The sequence below is a fragment of the Argiope bruennichi genome, chromosome 4 (assembly GCF_947563725.1).
Source record: "Argiope bruennichi chromosome 4, qqArgBrue1.1, whole genome shotgun sequence".
In the NCBI taxonomy this organism is placed as follows: Eukaryota; Metazoa; Arthropoda; class Arachnida; order Araneae; family Araneidae; genus Argiope; species Argiope bruennichi.
The window spans coordinates 39,933,184-39,956,690 of NC_079154.1; positions in this window are offsets into that span (position 1 = coordinate 39,933,184).

The following is a 23,507-nucleotide window of genomic DNA, read 5'->3' on the forward strand; positions in this document are numbered from 1 at the left end:
GATGTCTAAAGCTCAAAATATCTTAAATAATGCATTCTTTTATGAAAATTGATACCGATAATACTGCATGTTTCAATTTCACCAATAAGGAAATTTTTAAAACTATTTTTTGTATTATTATTTAATTCATTTATATTTTTTCAAATGTTATAAAATGACTTAAAATTGCATTGCATTTACAGTTATTATGGTATTCAAATCTTTTGCCACTTGGATAATGTTCAAATTTTATTTTTAATTGTACAAATAAGCACGCACAATAGGACTTATAGGTCCAGGAAAAATTCTGTAACATGATTAAACTTATTATATAAAAAATAACTTTCAGGAACTAACTTCTTTTATTTTCTAAATTCCTAAAATATTTATATATTTTTAAAAATTGTTATATTACTCAAATTTTTTAAAAAAAAATGGTATATAAAACAATATTTCTTTTATCATTAGCTTTAAATACAAATATTTTGTGCCGGCGACCTGGTATAGGGGTAGTACGTCGTCTTCCCCGTGATCTGGGCCTCTTGGGTGCGAGTCCCAGTTCATTCATCTGTTCTATTTGGGAGATGTGTGAATGTGCCCCCCCTGTAAAAAGGGGTTGTGCAAGTGAATGTGATGCGTGAGTTACTAAGACGTACTCTAGGCCCTAGTTGGCGCTATTAAAACAAGAGACGCTCCCTTGGCTTAAAACGCTGACATCGTCAGCGAGCTTGTCCGATAATACTGCATGTACCGATATAGAAATAAAGAAATAAAACTTTAGATAATAGGCGAATAAAGAAATAAAACTTTTGGGAATGAAAATAACACATAATGAAAATAATGATGAAAATAATTTCGCACATCTGTTTCATATGTACGCTCTGGATGTTGCAATTCGAATGCCAAGGAAAAAAAAAAAGAATATTAAGAATATATATAAAAAATGAACATTTATTTTAAACTTTGTTTTTGTTTATTTCTATTTTCTCTAATTTAGAAATGTTTGTATTGTAGTCGCCGAAAACCGTTTTTGTAAATTTGTCATATCTATTAAAAATATATATTTATTAAGTTAAAACCAAAGTATTACCTATATAGGATTTTCGCTATAATAAGAAAGATCGTTTCGCAGTAACTAAAAATGTAGTTTATAGCAAAAGCACTTTCTTTTATACAATATTATTTGACCAATTTACATTTTTAATACCATGCTTGCAAAACAAATGTTATATTTTTATATGCAAATACTACTCATTTTTGCTTCTTTGCAATTCTTTTTGCATAGAATTAATAATTACTTAATAGAATATTATAAATACTAATTAATTAATAGAATAGGAATATTTTTCAATTTATAACAAAATATTTTAAATATTGCATTTACTACTCGTTATAAAATTTTGCAAATTTCCCCATGCAGCAGGATTTAAACGAAAAAACTTCCTTGACAATTAACTGAATGGTACATCTAATAAATATATTATTTACCAGGAAATTTATTATTTGCTTGTTTCTTCAGAATTTGTACGATAACAAAAACTCTAATGAAATGGAATTTGTTACTGAATAATTAACATTATTTTAGAAAATAAAAATTCAATAAGAAGATAAGAATTTTTCTAAGGGTATTGGCGATAACTCAAATAAATGAAAATTCTTCTTGATTTAAGTTCTGTATAAAGTTTCTTTCTGTCAATGTTTTAGTTTCTTAAAATGATCTGAAATTCGAAAACGCATGAATAGGAATGATACGACATGCTTTTTGCCAACAAGAATTGTATATATATATATATATATATATATATATATATATATATATATGCGTGTAAATATATTTTAGCAGTTGCAGGGCCAATTAGAATAAATTTTTGAAATTTTAAAATTTCGACTTATTTCACGGGAGGCGTTATTACAAAGAATAAGTGGTAAGAAATACGTCAGTCTACATTTCGTCACAGGAGCAGAAGGGTCCAAAATTTTTCCCTTCAATGATTTTACTTTGATTTTAATAGTTTTTTTTTCTTTACATGGATAGATTTTAAAACGGGAGTTTTACATATCTTTAAAAGAATGCTGTAAACATTAAGGTTTTTATCTCTTCACTTGGAAAGTGTGAAAATGTTGATACCAGCCGTTTTATAGATCGTGTGTAGAATTCATTGAATAAAAAAGAGGATTTGGATCAGGAAATAAGAGAAATTTTAAAATGAAGTTAATATGGCAAATTTAAAATAAAAATTCGGAAATTAATTAAGATTTCATGTAGATTTAAAATTATCATCACATATGTATATATTTACAATTTTGCTAATGGTTTATTTATTATTATAGCAAACATCTTAAACAGATTAAACTATATTTTGGACATAGGAAACGCTATTTTTGATATAGATCATCCAAAATATGAAACGCATTTTCAAACGCTACAATACAAACACTTCTAAATTAACATTAATACAACAAAATTTGAAATGAACAAAAAGAAAGATAAAAAAAATATTCAATTTCGATAAATAAAGCTAATGTTCCTTCAAGAGGCAACATATAAAGCGGACATATGAAAAATAAGTGAAACGTTCTTAAAACTTATTTCCAATTTTAAACTTTTTATTTCTTTCTCTACTCGGTAAATGTTTTAGCAGCTGAAAATAGACGATAAGTAAACAGACGCAAAGTGTTTTTATAATAAGACAAAACTCCAGGTAGACCGAGCGATTAAAGAAATGAACGGAGGTTTCCATCTTCTGCTCTTTAACGACATGTAACTGCTTTATAGATTATCTTTTTCCTTTTTATGAGCTAAATCGAAGTTATGTGTTTAGAGAATAGATTTCCTATGGATTAGGAGTGCTCATCTGTTAAAGGGAATTCCATTTGAGTTAATATTTCGAAAGGCTTTCTACTAAAGATGATTTTAACTGGAATTTTGAAAGGTTCTCCATTAAAGATGCGTCTAACTATAATTATTTTTGGAAAATCTTCTAACTTATTATGGTCAACGTATAGAATTATTTGATGCTAATAATTGAGTGGAATTTCAACTGTATTTTACACAGAAATTATTTTTGCTTAGAAAATATATATTCTTGGGAAAAATGTCGATGTTCGATTATATGGATTGTTTAATTTCAGTTTTATTATAACTAGAGACGTTTATCAAAATGACTTCCCGTTTTTCGTTCCGTTTTTCTTCCCGTTCAGCTCTCATTATCACGTTGCAATTTATCCTTAACACAAGTACCATATCATATCATCAGTACCTTTAAGTTGTTCGTTCAGCAGCCAGTATGTTGGCAAAAGAACACGTGCGTATGTACATGTTACTCTTTTTTAAAGTTTTTGTTGTTATTAATTGAATGATTGACTACATGTCCTTGAAACTACTTTGAATTTGAATAATGCAAAAAGAATAAAAAAAATATGCTTAAAATCATATTTTTAAATATTGTATTCTTTATTATTGTTTATTAAATTCGAACAGTTATTAACATTAGTGTAATTTAGTAATATCTAAATGAAGTAAATACTCATTAAAAGGTTGTATAGGTTTTTCTTATAACATCCTTCAAACATTTATATTATAACATTTAGTATTTTTAATATTTTTGGTAACTGCATGAGTCAGAATGTATTGTGTTTCCAAAATAAATTAGAAAGCTGTTTACAAAAGACAAAAAAGGAAAAATGAGTCAGGAGTCATTTTGACTCGATGTCTCCAGCCGCGTGAGGAAATTCATGTCTGCAGTTACGGGTTAAAAATTTTCTTTATTTTTTTATTTCATAGAACACCTTTAATTGTGAAATGTTGGATTTAAGGTCATAAATCATAAATGTTCTTTAAACTAATGCAGTTGCCAAGGAAATTTTATAGACTTTAATTAGAAGCTGCTGGTTTCAAAATATATTTTACTTTTACGAAATTACCTCCAGTTTTTCGAAATAATACTAAAATAAAATAATATTTGAAATAAACAATACTCAAAATAATGTTGAAAATAAGAAGTCATATCCTATTCTGTAACCAGTAAAATGATGATTACCAAACAGTGGTGATATACCTTACCTGATACATTTTCATTGAACGAAGGCATACAAAACTCACAATAGTGGAATTAAGTGTTAAGTTAGCTTTTTAATACAATAGGGTATTTCTTTAATTTAAAGCCTTTGCTGGGCCTACCAAAATCAAATTCCCATATTTTAAATTCTTAAATTAAAAACATATATAATATCATTTGTATAATTTTTCCATGCTTTAATTAAGGTAAGGAGTTATATTATCAAAAATTATATTCGAAAACTTTTCCTCATTTCTTTCGAGCCAGATTAGAATGTGAACTAGACATTAGGAGGATTCCTATTGAATTTTCGATTAGAAAATTTTATGTGAAGCGGAAGCTAGCATACGCACACACGCACACACACACCTACACCCCAATATTCTTTACTTAGAAGTAGATTTAGAGATAAAAAAGCTGAAAAGGATTAATAAAATCTTTTTTTATTATTTTTCAAAAATGGAAAAATATCTCACGATTAAATATTTGGGCAAGCAGCTGAAACATTTTGAATATCATTACATTAATAAACAGTATTGGTAAAACTTATGTGAAACATATTTTCAAAAAAATTGTTATATAATGACTTGCACGATAATTAAATTTATATGATGAAAATAAATGTTTTTTTGTCACCATTAACCCTTGATGATAATTTCGGAAAATTCTAGGAAAAGCGCCAAAATCTATAAATATATTCAATATTTTAAAATAATCATTTTGGGGTGCACATTATAAGTCACCGTATTATATGTGAATAAAATTTGGTTGCCCTTGGTCAAGCGGACTGACCTGTAGAGTGCCAACTGAAAAATATGCACGCATTTTCCTGTATAGTAATTAGTAAATATTATTACATCATTTATTTTAAAATCAAATGCTTTTATCTCCAAAATTTATGAATATATATGGATATATAATATACGAAATAGAATGTCTTATCTTTTGGAAGAGCTTTTAATTTTGCTAATTATTTAAACATGTTGCACATTGTTAAAGTATAAGGACAAGTACGCGTAAGCCTTAACTACTTCAGAAAAATTATATCAGGAATTTCATACCACCTCTCACTTAATGTGTCTTAAACAGTATTAATTTTATGTTTTATCGCTAAACATGGAATAGTCAAATGATTTTGTTTCTTTACTCCAATTCTAAAGAGTTAAAATCTCTATTTAAAACTGCTATTTATAATTCACTAGTTTCATGATTTGTCAGCATATTCTTCGACTTAATTCTGGAGAGCAAATTGGGTTCAATATTGAAATTAAGTAGTTGAGTCATGAAAAACTTTTGACTGCTCAGACACTGGAATATTATCCTTCGATATCCTAATAGGATGTTAAATAAATTACAGGTAAAAAGATTTGATAAAGGATATATAATTTACAACTTTAGGATCAGTAACTTGTTTCAAATTATTTACTTTTTCCAACTTAGAAAATCAAATTGTATAGTAATTGAATAGGAGTTTGAAAAACAACTTCCGCAATTTCAGGATTAATTCATTTTGAATTATCTGCTTTGAGGTCACCTAGCCAAATATATATAGGGGTGATAATTTAAAGTACTATTTTTACTTCAATGTCATTTCAAGCAAGATAATGTATTGATCTATTTGTAATATTGTTTAAATATTTTTTGACTGTTAGTTGTATTTAAAGTTTTCGGATATCCATGTAGAATATCTGATGTGACAACTAAGAAATTAAAATATCTAATTTCAAAAATAATCATCAAAGCATTCTGTCAAATATTTTTTTTTCTGAAATGGAATATAATCAATATTCCCGTGGACATTTATGCAAGATAAGCATATTTCATCAGTAAATAAAAAAACAATATAAAAATGACAAAATTAGACATTTTTAAAATTAGTTAAATATGGAAAATTATATTTATCGAACGGAGAGTAATTTTAAAATTAAAACGGAGATAAATTTTAGTAAGTATATATTAAAGATCATTTCCCTATAAATTGAACACGAAGTTCAATAAATATTTATATAAATTATTTGAAGATTATATAAAGAAATATATGCAGAACTTAATTTGATTTAATCAATAAGAAGTAGGAGTAGCTTTAAGAAAAGTATACAAAAGAAATACAGACGATATTGAATTAATATCACAGAATAAATATATCAGAAAAAGAAATTCCCAGATTAATCCTGTTTAGTGCTGAGGATAAAAGAAATATTGTTTACTAAATATAATATTCAATGCTGTTTAGAGTCTTTGAGAAATATAATAATTTTCGTAAATATACAAATATTTTATGGATTTAGCCATGTTTTTGAAATTTATTTTTTATGTAATAAGTGTATCATTTTATAAAATCTTTCTGAACCCATTAGGTCTATTATGTGAGGTTGTTTGCAATATTAAGAAAGGATTTCAAAATTATCCATGTGGCAAATATTCCGAATACCATAGTATGAGCTTAATTTATTCGACATCCGTCTTTCTGATGACTAACTTATTTTGAGTCACTAAAAGGAAACATTATATAAATTAATGAATGAATAATGCTCAAATTAGTCTTTCAAATTCCTTATTAGTTAAATTAAAAAAAAATATCGTATTTCACAAACTGAACATCGAATTTACTGAAGATGAGTTTTGAATTTCATAAGCTTGTCTAACGGAATACATTTCTTCATCAGGATTTTTAAAATATTTTGCATTTTAGACATTGTTATTTTTATAGTCACCATCCATGGAATGATAGCGATAGACAAGTAAATAATATATATATATATACAAGGTGTTCCTATAGCGTGTTATGTACTGGACGAAATATAACATAATTTCGGCACCATATTCATTAAAGTATGCGGTTTTAATTTATCAAGAAAAAAAATTTACCAAGAAAAAATAGTACCAAAAAACGCCGAAAGGGGAAATTTTGGCGATGGAAGCGCATAATATGTTGAAAAAGAATACATAACTGCCAAAGAAAACAGTAAATAGCAACACACCAAATACAAATGAAAAACGTTTATTATAGCAACTGACAAATTTGGCTCAAGGTGATTCGCATAATTGCATGGTATACGAGGTTTTCGACAGTGGCTCGCAGCATATCGGCATTTATTCATCTGACATGAAACGTTATTTTCTCTTTTAAAGCAGGAATACTTTAATGTGTATGGTAGCCAAATTCTGTTATATTTTGTCCAGTACATATATTTTGTTCATACGCTGCAAGGCTCCGACCATCTCCTGTTATTTCTTGATCACCCTGTATATATATATATATATATATATATATATATAGTTATAAGTTTGAATTATAATTCGTATTTTTCTGCTAAGAAACAAAAAAAAAATCGATAGGTAAATTTTTTAAAATTTAGATGCTACAATTTTCAGTATTAAAAGCGCCATATTAACGATTACTTGCTATATACAGTGTTTCAAACAATATATAATGAAATTCTTAGGCCAATTAAATTAAAATTTAAAATAAAAATTTTGTATATGTAAAAGGAGAAGCTAACAGTGGAATCTGAAATTTCACAATTTTCCATTTTAAATTTATTTTTATTTAATAAGTAGAATATTTTTTCGCTATAGACGAACACACCTGAACTACTTAAACAGCTTAATCTAAAAATAAATAACTGATAAAATTTAATACAGCTTTAAGAAATTTTAGATGAAGTAAAATACCTATTTATTATAAAAAATCTCAGCAAGTTTAATAGTGACTGTATAATGATATGAACGAACTTATAGGAATAGAAATTGCCCAAGAACATTAAACATGAAAATCTGCTCTCTCAAAATATATATATAAAAAAAGATGAGTGGAATTTGGCTTTAAAAATAAGAAACAAATACAGGAAGAAAAATAAATTCAAAAGAAACAGAAGCTGAAGGGGATCTAACAAGAAAGCTTTTCAAACAGATTCCGAGATACTTCCTTCTATCATTAGATGCTGAGTTTCCATCTTGTCGAAAGAAAAAGAAAACAATCAAAATGCCGTATTAAAGGCATGCAAATGAAGTCGAAAGAAACTACACAGACGCAAAATCGAAGGAGGGTAAAACTTCATGAATAATGCCATCAATCACCTCTACAAGTAAAATGCCAATCAAAGGTTCGACAGAATCCTTTATGTAGAATGCGATACACATTTTAAAGAACTGCAGATTCCTTCGGTTGTGGCCATTTAACTTTGCAGTCAGGTTTCTCTGTGCTAATGATGACGGAAAACGCGATTAGCAAGGAATGAGATATTTCTCTTCTTACATTTTATTACCATTTTAATAAATTTAAGGTACTGGGTGGAATTTCTTTTCATATTTTAAAGCTTATTGAACACAAAATTCAGATCGAATAAAAGCACAATAAATACATGCTTCAGATTTATGTCCATTATTTTCTTTTAACTAGAAACTAGATTTTTCTACAGAATAAATATTTCTTTAATGCTGAGAATAAAATTTATTTGTATTTATATTTTTCAGGTCCAGTAATACTTTTAAATTATTAGAATTTAATAAAAAATGTGGCATCTTATTTTGTAATAACACGCTCACGGTGGTAAATAAGTTTCTGACACATTTATTAATGATGCATATAGTAGCTAAATAAATTTTTGAGATTTAAATCTTAAGAAACATGAATGAATTAAAATGATATGAAATGGTTATGAATTAGAATATCATTAAAGATTATAATATATATCAATAAAATATATAAAATATAATATATATATATATATATATATATATATATATATATATATATATAATTTTATTTCTTACTAACTTTTTAATAAATTTAAATTATTCTTATCATAAATTTTCTAATAAAAATTAACTAAATGGTTTCAATTAAATTATTTATGATGAAAAATCAAAATTCTTTTATTTGTAATCTCCAAATTAAAATAATAAAATAAATTTCCATTACATTAAAAAGAAACACTATGATTTTTTAAATTTCAAAATGAATATTTTCTAAAAATAAATTTAAATTATAAAAGCGTATTCTATAAATAGCGGTTAAGGTAAATGAAATATTCAATGGTATTAAAAATTTTATTTGTTGCAAATGTTCTTCACATCATATTCTTGGATGAATTTTTTTTTCTGTATAATTAAGAACATTGTGAAAGAGAAAGTAAATTATAATCTCGCTATTTTTATTATATATTTAAATCTGGGGAATCAGCAAAATAAATAAACTAAATGATTAAAAGATCACTAAAAAAGACACTAATTAACTAAATATAAATTTTTAACGTCCATGTAATTTTCTTATAAAAATTAGCTAAATGTTAAAATTCAAGTTAACAAATATTTACAATGAAAGATCAATATATTTTTGTTTGGAAATCCCATTCTCAAATAATATGTAAATTTTTATCATAATAAAATAAAAACAATGAAAACATAAATAAATAAGTACTTTATTTCAAATGGAATATTTCCGAAAAGTAAATTAAAATTCTAAAAGCGTATCCATTAAATAGCAGTTCAAGTAAATGAAATATTTAATAATATTAAAAATTCCACTAATCTCAAATATTTTTCACATTATATTCTTGAAGGAAATTCATTGTTTCCTGTATAATTAAGAACATTGTAAGAGAAAAAAGAAATTATAATCTCTCTCTTTTTATTATATACCTAGATATTATATACTGAATAAGCAGCTAAAGGGATGAATTAAATGCTTTTTAAAAAAATCTATTGAAGAATAAAATTGATATAAGTATAGAGTGTTTTTAAAGCATTATGCTTAGATTTTAAAGCTTCCTTTATTTTTGCTTACTCAGATATATTTCTTCCTTTACTTATTTGATATTTGAAGTTAATGTTTAGTATATATGGAGGAATGGGATTTGATCAATTTCCAATTTTACTAACTTAAAATATAAATTTCCTATTGGCATTTGTGAAGGATAACATTTAACATTAACAGTTCATAAGTGGTAATAAGAAATATTTCAAGAAAACTTGGAAACATCTATGTTTTAAAATAATTGGCAAAAATCAATGAATAAATCCCCTGGAGATCACCATCACATATCACTAATTTTTTTTATGTCGCATGTAAGCTCTTAGGTCATCAACGATCACGTGTACTCAGTCAGATTCGGGAGTTGTTGTTAAATAAACCTTTCAGTGAGTAACGTATGAATGCTTTTTCTTATCACCGATTTGTAAGCATATATAAGCAATCAAAATTTTGTTTTCATTTTACTATGCTAGTATAATTTGAATAATATTTTTTAGTGGTCAGATCATCAAAAATGTTTAACATGGTTAAATGAATGTTATTTATGTAGATGACCAACAGCTGATCACTCAAGACGGCTAGTATTGGTAAAAGTAAATCAGAAACAAAATCAAGGAATTGCAAATGTTGGTGAAGATTTAAGTGTTTAAAACTCATTCTATAATTTCGTAAAATATTGGTTTCGTGTTATAAATATTGGTTCTTCTATGTAGAACTTTCATAAAAAATAACAAATAAGGAATGATTTATCACAATACTTTTTATTGTGGTAAAAATATTTGTTTTCCTATGTTGAACTTTCATATAAAATAATAAATAAGGAATGCTTTATCACAATAATTTTTATTCCAAATTTTAAAAACATTTGGAAAATGTTATTAGTAATAAATGCTATAAATAATGGTTTTAGTTCTTTTTTTAAATTTCGCAAAGTAGACCTATTTATTAAATTTCGCAATGTGGTTCCCATTGAGTTCTTCATCGGTTATTTTTTCTTTGCACGAAAAAAAAAATCACTCCAAGATATAACCTCCCAAAAAACCCCTCTTTTATGGAAAGTAAAATTCATAAGATAACCATTGCTTATGTTAATCAGACTGTTTGCTCCAAACTTCAAACGGATCAAAAAGTTTATTACATAGTCATTTATGAAATAAAAATAAGGATCAAATCAGTGTGTTTAAACTGATATTGACGGACATTTAATCGAATCATTCAGACAAGATATTAAGCCAAAACATGTAAAATAAATCTTACGATAATACGATACAAATCATACAATAAATACGATATTATTCAAAACTTATAAAGTGAGTCTACTGATATTTTGAAAGTAAAATAAAATGTTTTTAAAGATTTTATAGCAGGTTATACTCGATGTATGAAGTAATTTAAAAGGAAATTTATAAGAATTGGACACTAAGGAATACTTTCTGCTTCCTAAAAATAATGTTGTTTGGTAACAAGATTATTTATCTAATAATCACATTGACTAATATCAAAACTTTGTTTTTCTTGTTTTAAAATTGGCATAAATATGAAAAATTGAGTGCTAAATCAAACTTTTCATTTTTTTACTGTGTTTTAAAGTTTTCGAAAGGAAGATTCAATTTCATCAACCTTTTTTTTTATAATACTTATGTTATATGCAGGATATTATGATTAAACTAAATATGAAATCTAAATGAAAGCTCCTCACAAACTTGGCAATAAGATCCAAATGAAAATCTAGCTGCATCGACAACAACTTGAATTTAAAAAAAAGTCTAAATCATTTAACTATGTTAAAAATAAATGTAGCATTTTAATGCTGATTTTTAAAAAAGAAACCCCCACTGGGAGAAACCCTCACTCAAACCCTCAGTTTGGAGTATTAGTTCATTAATCAAGATACTCAATATTAGATTTTAATCCTTTATTATCTTAGAAGATATCTTTCAAATAATTGAACGAAAAATTTATTTGTCATAGATCCTTTGTCTCTCGAGATAAAAAAAAATGTTTTATTAAAATATTTATTACTCACTGCGCATGTATAACAGCTCAAGTAATTAGAAAGAAATTTGAAAACAAATAATATTTGGAATGCAAAATTAAGATTTATACTCCACAAATACTTTATTTTAACTTCAAATTGACAAAAGGAAGGCTTAAGAATTTATGAGTCTTACTTTCAAATAGAAATCTACGACATGTGAGGGTTAATTTATGCAAAAATAAAAGAAGTACGCATTACAACGATATAAAAAATGGATTTGCAAAATAAGTTTCATACGAGTTGTAACCTATGTCTTCGAAAAATGACACTATTTCGCGCAGGTGGAAACTAGAATGAAATCAAATCGGAACGCAAAAGAAAAAATGTTTCCGGAAAAGATTTGCATAAAGGATTCTGTCGAACTTTTGATTGGCATTTTACATGGAGAGGTGATCACTTGAATAATTCATGAAGCTTTACCATTCTCTGCTTTTGGCTCGACTTAATTTCCATGTAATTAATACGGTTGCTCTATCATTTCTTTTGGAAATGTAACATACAGTACTTGAAAAATAAAATCCCGAAATCAACTTCGAGTTTCTTTTTCCTTGTTGTTATTGTTCATGTTGTTACCTTTTTTGTTTTTTGCTGCTAATATTTATACTTGGTTTGTGCAGCGAAAAAAAAAAACTCTTTCTCTCTTTCTTTTTTTAATTTAAATATATGACTGGTCTCGAGCTTCTTTTTTCTTGGTGTTTACTTGTATATCATTTCTTTATGCCTTTATTGAATATGAAAATTTTTCCTAAACGTCTTTGAGTACTGTTTCTTAAAAAGAAGCGCATTTTTCTTTTACCCTTTTAAATTCAAAGAAGGTAAAATTTTTAAAAAGGCATGGTTATAGGCTTTTTGTATTTATAGAGATTGGTGTAAATACGATATAATAAGAAAATACAATTTATATGATTCAGTATTTATAGAAATAAATTTGCAAAAAATTAAAGTATAAAGTAATATTAATTTAAGTGTATAAGGTTTGAGATAATTACATTATTCGTATATGACAATGAATGCTTATCATGAATAATTTTATTATATTTTTATACATACACTTCTATATTTTTTAAATATACGTATGTATAGTTTTTTATTAATTTGATACACAGCATAGAGTTTAAAAAAATATAAACCAAAAAATTCCCATATTAAAGAACACTTATACTATGCGTAATCATAACAAAAGCTTGAGCTCTCAATTTATGTATTAATTAAGTATAAATAAATCTATATGGTAATGCCATATAGGTGCAGGACATCGATCTAGTAATTTTTCTCATTTTTCAGCATTTCTTAACTATTAATACCTAATTTAATTAATTGGATGAATGTCCTTAAACAATTCCATTCTGAAAGCAGCTTTAGCTATTCTTTTAAACATTTTTTTAGGCATACAATCTAGAAAACTTTCTCACGTGGTCAATTACGTGACATTCAGTTTCACTTGAAATAATGATGCCGATTTGATTATTTATTTGATTGATTGCCATATAGGCTAGATCAGTACCAAGCCTTCAAAAGAAGGCCATAATTTTTCTGATTGTATATAGTGACAACACATTAAATCAATTTGAAAAGGGTTGGAAAAAACTCGATGAGATTATAATCGATATATGAAAGAATTGTAAATCTATATGCAAGAATCTTCATTAATAGCGGGGGGGGGGTGATTTGCCCATGCTTGTGCGTGCTGGCGCTTTGAAAATTAGAACTGCTAAAGAGGGTCGAAAATTAACGCGAAATTTGAATTTTCCAACATTCGTGCAATAAAGTGTTGGCAAAAAACAGTTTACTGTTAAAAAAACATTTAACAATAGTTTAGGGTAGTAAAAATGGAGCGTTACACGATAGAACAACGTGTTAACACATAATTTAATTAAATTTAAAAAAAAGTTTTTTCTTTCAATTATTATATTTTTATTGAATAGTAAAGTACACAGGATAGTATTATGTATGAAATAATACATATGACAAATGGCCTATACGGCTTTGCTGGCACATACGCACTCTTTTATCGAAATTTTCCATGATCATTTTGCCTAAATGTTGCTGAATTTCGTTGACGCAGTGTTGAATTTCCTCATTCAATGCATACGTGCTTGTTGGCTTAGATCTTTGCCTTCAAATAACCTCATAAAAAGAAATCAAATGGTGCTAAATCACACGATCTAGGGGGCCGATTTTCAAATTTTCAAACTGTGGCCACAGGATTTCCATTATTTTTGAAATATAGTTTAACAATGAAGACACATTTCTCCATCGTTTAACGCTTCATTTTTAATAACCCTAAACTGTTAGCTGCATATGGTTCTTTAATAGAATCAACACTTTATTGCACGATTGCCAACACTTTACTGCACGAATGATGATGAATTGAAATCTTGCGTTATTTTGGGATACCCTTTAGAATTAAATTCAAGAAAATTGACACAAACATCTACTGTAGGAATAGAACGGAGGCAAACAAAATTTTGTTTTTCAGACTATAACTTTCAAAAATATTATATTTTAACTATTTATTTTCATCCCCCAACTTTAATATTTAACATTAATTATGAATGTATATTATTCGTGCTATAGAATGTATATTGATACTATATATTTCATGGAGTAATTAAAATTCAAACCAATTTTCTTATGAATGCAAATATCTCATAACTTCGTTTTTTCCAGGTCTTCTTCATGATTCTATCTATTCCTTTTATACTCTATATTAAAAAAAAACATTGTTATGTTGTTTAAATAGCTTTCTGAATAAAATTTCATTTCTTTCCGTTTTAATTTCAGCCATCAACAAATTTTCAATTAGAATTGTAATTAAACCATTTATGTTTATGATGTTTTACGTTTTTTCAATTATTAAATTAGTGAGAGAATCTAATCTAAATATATATTAAGATGACGATGAAAAATTATTTGCAGAAAAAATTATGCAAATAAAGAAATATTTGCAAATTTTTTTTGTTGATAACAATTTATGATATTCAGAAAACACATGGAAAGGAGATATTCAGAAAATAAGCTACGTATTTATAAAAAATGAATCAATTTCGTAAACAATTATTTTGGACAAAGCAATTCTATCATTTTTTCGATGTTGATTCCTTAGTTAAATAAAGAGAATAACACATGAAAAAGCAAACTATATCAATTATTACATTTTTTTCAATTTCCCGTATTTCTTCAAATCTTGCAAACCCGCACATCTTAATTCATCTGAATCAAGTAGATATTAAACAGCACATAATTTTTTTTAAGTATTGAACTCAATTTCCTCTTAAATTTTTTTTAATGATTATTTTTACATTTTTTTTAATTCGTTCAAAAGTTATAAAATGAGTTTCAAAAACCGTCGAAAATGATCATTTTATATAATTATTCAACAACTAACGATATAAATATAGCTTTATTTTTTATTTCTTAGATACTGTATACAAAATTTAAATCGGGGGGGGGGGGGTAGCAGAAAAGTTTTCAGTTTTTTATATATCTATATATTTTTTATATATCTATCTTTTTTATATATCTATATATTTTTTATATATCTATCTTTTTTATATATCTTAGTTTTTTATATTTTCAGTTTTTTTTATATCTATTCAATTTTTTTCAATAATTAAACGAATTAGAGTAAGAATTAAATTAAGAGAATTAATTGAATTAATAAATCTAAATTAATTAATTGAAAGAATTAATTCAAATTCATTTCAGTCTATCTTCTCAAAAATTGTTTTGTTAGATAATTCTTTCATGACCTAAAAAAATCAAGTTTAATCCATTTGTATAAGAAAATGATAAATGAAAAAGTGACTAATACGCATATAACTAAGAAATTCATTGAAAAATATTTTTTTAAGAAAATAAATAAAAGAATGTGGTATAATTCTTAGAAGGCGTGATAAAAGTCTCGTTACGTCATTCCTTTGAGCTTTAAAGAAATATTTCGTTCTATAAATGTAAGTATGATTTATGCTTTTTTTTCAATTTAAGAAACTAAAAGAATGGATAAAGAGAAACTTCATAAAAAGTTTAAACAAGATTAATCTTTTTTCCTATGTTAAGGCTAGTACCATTAGAAATATGTTTCCCATTTTTATTCAATTTCCATTTCCAAAGTAGTATTAATAGTCAGATTTTATTACATTTATTTACTATTACGTTTCATTGCATTTTCTGTTGTGGTATATACTCAGAAGAAACGAGAGAACAATAAATATTCTAGGGAACAATGTATTTATTTGTCACTCTCTTCAGGTAATTCTCAAAAGAAGCCTTTATGTATCGTCCTGCTGCAAATATTTTTTAATAATTTTGCAAATTTTTTAAGTAAAATAAATTTAATATTTAAAAATGTTTTCTTTTAAACTCCTTTACATAAACTAACTGCAACTCCCCCCCCCCCTCCAAAAAAAAAAACTAGAATAGATGAATGAAAAATAACACTTATTTTGTGAATATAGGACAAAAAATTTTAAAAGGCCAAATAATATTGCAAAAAAAAGTATTTTTTGTTTGTTTGTATTCGGAAATCATATTTGCAATGTCCTTTTTGTGTTTGTTATCCTTTAATTGAATGCTTCAACTTTGGACATAAAATATAATAAAATCTTGAAGAAGTCACTTTATCGAATATTAATGTATAGATTGTATTTTAGAATATGCAGTAAACCATATTATATGTAATACTTGGATTTATATCTGCTAAAGTATCTGCTTTGTTTTCTTTATAGCCCATTAAAAAAAAATTTTGATTTTTTTTCTGCTATATTTTTATGAATTAGAGCACGGCTGCGGAATTCTTAAAAATATCAAATGCAGTGATAATGTAAGACATTACTTTCAATTAAAAAAAGTTGCATGCGTTCTTTTATAGACAAAAAAAAGATTATAGATTTGTATTTAAAAAATTAGATTCGTATTGCGAAATTATAGATATTTATTTAATTTTCCCGCAGACTGCTTATTTTCACAAAACTGTATAAATCTGCATTTTATTTTCACTCATTCTACTTACAGTACTTGAAAATTAACTAATGAAAATAATCATAAATTAAAGCAGAAGTGTTTTATCTCGATAATAATTTTTTAAATAAAAAAAATGGCTAAAAATTCTGAATTTTCATTATACAGCATAAATGCATTTAAATTGGTTTTTTTAAAGGAAAGGGCAAAATATAAATTTATCAGCTGAATAATACAATTTTTTTAAAAACAATTGCAGAAATAAACCCTATACCAGAACGGTACAGTTAAAGAAAGGGTATTGTAAAATTTTCATTTTTTTAATGGCAGAATAATTACTATCTTAAGTGAATAACTGATCCAAATTTTATTAAAAAAATAGTTGCGAAAATGCGATTTAAAAATATAGTTGCTAAAATGAGATTTTTTTTATTTAGCACGAGAAAAATTGTATAAAATATTGGAAAGAATTAGAATATTGGAATTTAAAAAAATGATATTATGAAGATTTAAAATTAGACAATGCTAACTTATGTTTGTCTTTTGAATTCACGAAATTTACAGTAAGGCAATTTCAACTAATTTTAATTTAATCAACATTTCATCTATGACGGAAAATAAAATTTATTGAAAGATTTTCTAATTAAATAGTCGGACATTTATAAGAAATTACATTTATTTTTTTACATAATGTTGAGTATTTTTTTACAGAACAAAAGTAGAGCTGTTGAATATTATTTTTTTTTAAATTACAAATAATCTGAAAACTATGAACTTCGTTTGTGCGAATGTAAACAATTTTCTTGCTCGAGAATATTAATTCCCTAATACATTTCGGATGTCATATTCCTATTTATTTTTCATTAAAATAAATATGAAAAGAAGATGCAAAAATATAAATTTTTATCTTCCTTTCCTTTTTAAAAATTAAACATATTTTGAATTACTCAGCTAGTAGTGCAACAAAATCTTTGTTACATCTCAAGAGGTTTCTTTCAGGTCCTTTTTTTCATAAAACATTTGCGACGCAGAAAACTCAAAACTACAGAATATGAAATGCTTCATGTGGGCGATTTTGAGAATAAAGAGACAAAAACAAGTATTATTCTTAGAGGCGAATGCAGCTAAATTCCAAGAAACACGGATTTTATGTGTGCACTAAGAGACTCATTTTATTTGAAATTATTTGCCTCTTGCTTCTAGTTCTAGTTCTAGTTCATACATCTGAAACATTTTTTTTAAATAACTTGATATCTATAGTTCCTCCCATAAAGTATTTTAAAACTTTAAACTGAAACTGAAGTAGAAATAAAATAAGTAAATTAAATGGTTTAGTAATCTTATACGTGTTTTTTTTTTTTTTTTTTTGCATGAAACTTAGAACTCGTTATTTGTCAAAATCGTAATTTTTCGCATTATATGGCATATACTTGCATGCTGTATCATGATTTATCCATTCTTATTTTTAACATGCTACTTGTTTCACTAACGAATTAGAGCAACATATATTATCTATAAAAGGTCCAATAATAATTACTATTATAATATGGATAATGATAATAATAATAATGTGTGCAATAATAAAAATGATAATTTTAAAATTTCTTTGCGCATTAATAATGAATCTGTAATGTTGCTTTCTTGCGCAGTTTGGCTCATAGTCAGCAAAAGCGATTTACAGAAAATGTTAATAGATGCTGAATGGATTCTAAGACTGAAACCTCGATCTTGGCAAGTATTTGTTGATGAATGGGTCTTCCAAAAAAATTAAATTTCTAAAATAGGCTAGAATTTTAACTGTATTTCTATGAAGAGCCAAGATCTAGAGATCCTTCTAACAGATTCGATGCCCTGCCAGAATACTTATATAAACTTGAGGGATCTAATGAGAGCGAGTGAAAATGAAACATTAATTGGGAAAAAAGGATCTTTGTAAACAATAAATTTTCATTTTAGTAAAATAGTATGTAAGAAATCCTTGCCGACAATAAGCTTTCTTCTTTAAGTAAAAGGACAGATATATGTAAAACAAGAAAAAAAGTAGTTCTTTGTATAATGGCTGCGTAAGTTGGATTTATGTTAGTTATGTAAGTTTATTGTTATTTGTAACTATTACAAATCATGATAATTAATTCCATATAAAACAAAAGATGAAGAAACTATATTTCTCTCCCTCGGAGAATCCGAAATCATTAAAAATATTTCAAACTAGCCGCCTTTGGTGACCAGCTGTTTCGCCAAGATTTATGCTTTCTGAAATTTTCAATTAAATATTTATGTACTTTGCTCTCTTAATAACATTTTCATCAAAATGTATTTTAACTTCAAATTTTGATATTCATATAACTCATATTATTATAGAAGCCCTACGATAATTTGTTCATTGTACTATGTATCTCTCTAATTTGCAATCAGCTACAGTGGAATTATTTGGAAAATATCACATTTCATATTTATTCCATAACATTACGCTTCTATTTAATGACTTGCTGAACATCACACTTTACTCGGTTTAGTTTGCAATGGTTAATTTGTTAATTTAATCATTCCGTTTTAGTTATTCTCAAGGTGACAACAGCTTATTGATGCCCTCTTAACGTGCTCTTGCAAATTAGATTTTACTTTCATTTTGTGCGAAATAAATTGCTGGAAAGTATGACTATAATATTTTTAAAAAAATCATTAAAAATATAAAATTTATAGGTTAAAACATTGTATCAATGAAAAAAAAATGCTTTTTAAAATTTTAAGATGATTAAAAAAAAACATTTTTGTACTATAATATTTTCGGAAGTTATTGCTGAAAAATGTCAAAATTCTGCTAAATTTTTAATTAATTAAAATTTTAAAAAATCTTTTTTGTATACTTTTATATCCACCAATTATATATATGCAAAAAGTGGTAGCGTGGTAGCTCTAGATCATATGATCTGGTGTGTAGAACACCAAGACATACAGATACATAAACACACTTTCATATGGTTATTAGCCTTGGAGAAATTTCGAGCACTGATTCTCCCGGAATTGATGTTTTCTTTAAGATGTTTCAGGGAAAGGTCTAAAAGCTACGTGTTTATAGAATAGTAATATTCATTGTTTCATAAATCAGTCAAATTTAATGATTTATTGAGTTGATTGATGCAACTCCTTTTATTTAAAATATTAGTTAAGAATATTTTGTTAAATATGACTCACAGAGCAGAGTATGAAAAATAATTAAAACTCGTAATTTATCAGTGCATTTACTGACTCAAGTTACATAAAATATAATTATTTACTTCATTTAGATCATTTTAACACTAGTGAACAGTATTTAACAGTATGAGCATGACTTTTACTAAAGATTTACGAAATAATCTGTAGTCCTTGAACTGTGTAAGTGAAAGATTACGGAAGAAATTTAAATATTACGAATTAATTTAATTAATTAATTTGATTAAACGAATTTATTTACCAATCGAAATTGCGATGATATCTGGAAATCTACAATTACAAGTGAACAAAGAAGAAAGATATCTAAGATAAGTTGTAAAAACGTTAAGACAAATAGAGAAGTGCCACAATCTTTTAGTGAAGGACAAGAAAAATTATCAAGATAGGTGTTTGTAATAAGATTATAACGAAATGTGAGCAATGAAATTTCATCATTTCTTAATATTTGATGAAATTGGAGGATATTAAAGAATTAAATTTATTACAAGAGCATCCTGATCAGGTTAAAGTAAATGACCTTCTCTGCAATGAAAATGTTGTGGAATGATTTTCTAACACTCTTAAAATGGAAAAACGATTTACAGAAATGAAAGAATTTGTAATTGTACATTTTCTTTTATATTTTAAGCATGTGAAATTTTATCTAATTCAATCTTTATTTTTAATGGTCTCAGGAAAGCACTAGTCAAATTCTTTTCACCACAAATGGATTCACTAAGAAATATTGCATTTCAAAATGTATAAATACGCATTCGAAATATATCATTACAAATATACACAACAAAACATGAGAAGTACCCCAAATGTTAACAGCGTATTTGGGATTCAAAAAGGAATTCCCTGAATGATCATTAAAGAACCCACAGTTAAATATCATATTTCCAGTTTCATAATAGCACATACGAAATGCATATGTGGCACATAAAAATTATACATTGTATAACATCAAAAGTGTAGTCCCTAAGTGATATTAAAATTCATTATATTATTGTACCTCAATAAAATGTCAAGTGATGCTTTCTTAAACTATATAAGTAAAAAGGAAAAAAAAATATGCACTTAAAGAAGTTCAACCGAGATATTAAATCACTTTTTAAAGCATTTTTCTATAGATTATTTTATCAGACATTAAAATTTTTCAATCAACTTTTGGTAAAATTAATATATATATATATATATATATATATATATATATATATATATATATATATATATATATATATATATATATATATATATATATATATATATATATATATATATATATATATATATATAATAAAAATCATATTATTTATTTTTTCATATAAATATTTTTCTTAGAATTCGATCCAAATTTTTAAAAGAGTAACTTGTTGTCACTGAATAGGAGAATATAACTGTTACCAATTAAAACATACCTAATATTTTTTCCCTTTTTTATCACAGTTTATGCTTATACTAATACAATCCTTTCAGTAGAATGCGTTTTTAATATAGCATTTTAAATTCATAATATTTTAAAAGAATATTTTTATTTCTTGCATCTTCCTTAGTTTCTACTATCAACAACGTATTAAAAAATTAAGAAAATGCCTTGTTTTTTTTTAAAAAAATAAATTCGTTTGTATTATAAAAGTTTTGAAATTGATTATTGTGATAAAAGAAATAAGAATTTAAATAAAATATTAAATTGGAAGTTTAATCAAATAACATCAATAATTTTTTTAAAGAATAAATATAATTTCAGAAGTATAATTTAATTGTCTTGAAAATGCGTAATTTAAACGTTTATGTAATGAACCTTCTGGTTTAATTTAAGTCAGACAAAAAATTATTTCAGTTTCTTCTTATCTTCAAAAGTTTAACTGCACTAATGAATTTTATTCAATAAAAAATTAAACAATTAAAAATTTTTATCCCTTTGCCAAAAAGTGCATGTTTACTTAAAATCCTACACTTTTAAAGACAATTTAAAAAGGAAAAACGTTTAATTATATTTAAATTATTTTACTTACTTAGTAAAAAAATTCCAATTAATGAATATTCATCAAAAATTAATTTTTCAATATCATTGATGTTTTTTTATATCTCATTAGAGGAATTTTCTTTTGAATAATGATTTTAAAAACAACTTATTTTATTAAGAGTAATTAAAAAAAAGGAAAAAAAAATCAGAAAAACGAGAAGATGTGGTTTTATATTAATGTTTTTCAGGCTTGAATCTATTAAGATTTTGAGGCTACAAGCAAATAGTGGTAGAATCTTTCTTCCGGTACAAGAGACTTCTTCCCTAGTTCAGAAAGCTGATCCGCCTTGCATCTAAGCTTGGTGCGAGTTAAATTTGAAGTTATGGACCAAATATTTCATATGTACTGAGAAAGTTCACATATAAAATATCGTCCTTGTTATTTAATTAAATTATGAAACTGGTTTCTAAATAATCCTACTATTGATTAAAAATGGAACTTTAAATATAATATCCAAAATAAAAGTAACCAAATTGGTAAGGATATAGCAATTATCATACATAAGTGCATGAAATTATAATATTCTAAAATTGATGCGATATCTTTGCAGATGTTTCACAAATTTCAAAGACAAATGCATGGAGTAACATTTAATTTTATAATAAAATATTTTTTATTTATTTTATTATCTCATATGCACAAACAAAAAATATGGTAATCTTAAAAAAAAAAAAAAAAAAAAAAAAAAAAAAAAAAAATCGAGATTTTAGACAAATTTTTTCACTCTTCAAGCTTTTTTTAGTCTGAAAAATACTATTTTGGATTTATGTCTGTATGTGAACAAGATAATTTGGAAACATTTTGATCTGGAAACATGAAATTTGGTACACGGTTCTAGTCTTACAGATTTCTATCAAATTTTAAACGAAATCCATTAAGAAGTATTTTAGCTTTCCGACAGTCCGAGAACAAATGAACACGCTAACTGCAATACGTAAAGAACTAAATAAATAAAAATTTGCATCCAAGTTAGGCTTATAAAATAAGGATTGATAAACTTTTAATTAAATGCGTCGAAAGGGTAACTGACTGTCGGACGATATTTTCTCATACATGTAAAAGCAATAATTAAAAGATGCAATAATTTAAATAAATTAAATTTTGCAAGTGCTCATATGCCAACATTTGAAATGGGTCATCCAAGATTAACGGAAAATTTGAATTTCCCACCATTTGTGCAGTAAAGTCTTGGCAACCCTATTAAAAACCCTATTACAGCTGATAATTCAGGGTTAGTAAAAATGGAGCGTTACATGACGAAGTGTTTTCATTGTTGAAAAATATTTCAAAAACAATGAAAGTCTGGCGGCCACAATTCGAAAATTTCAGAATAGGCTCCCTACGTCGTGTGATTTAACACCATTGGCTCTTTTATAGGTTTATTTGAAGTGAAAGGTCTATGCCGACAAGCCCACAAGCAAGCATGTATTGAAAAAAGGAAATTTAACGCTGCATGAACGAAATTCAGCCCAATTTATGCAAAATGGTCGTTGAAA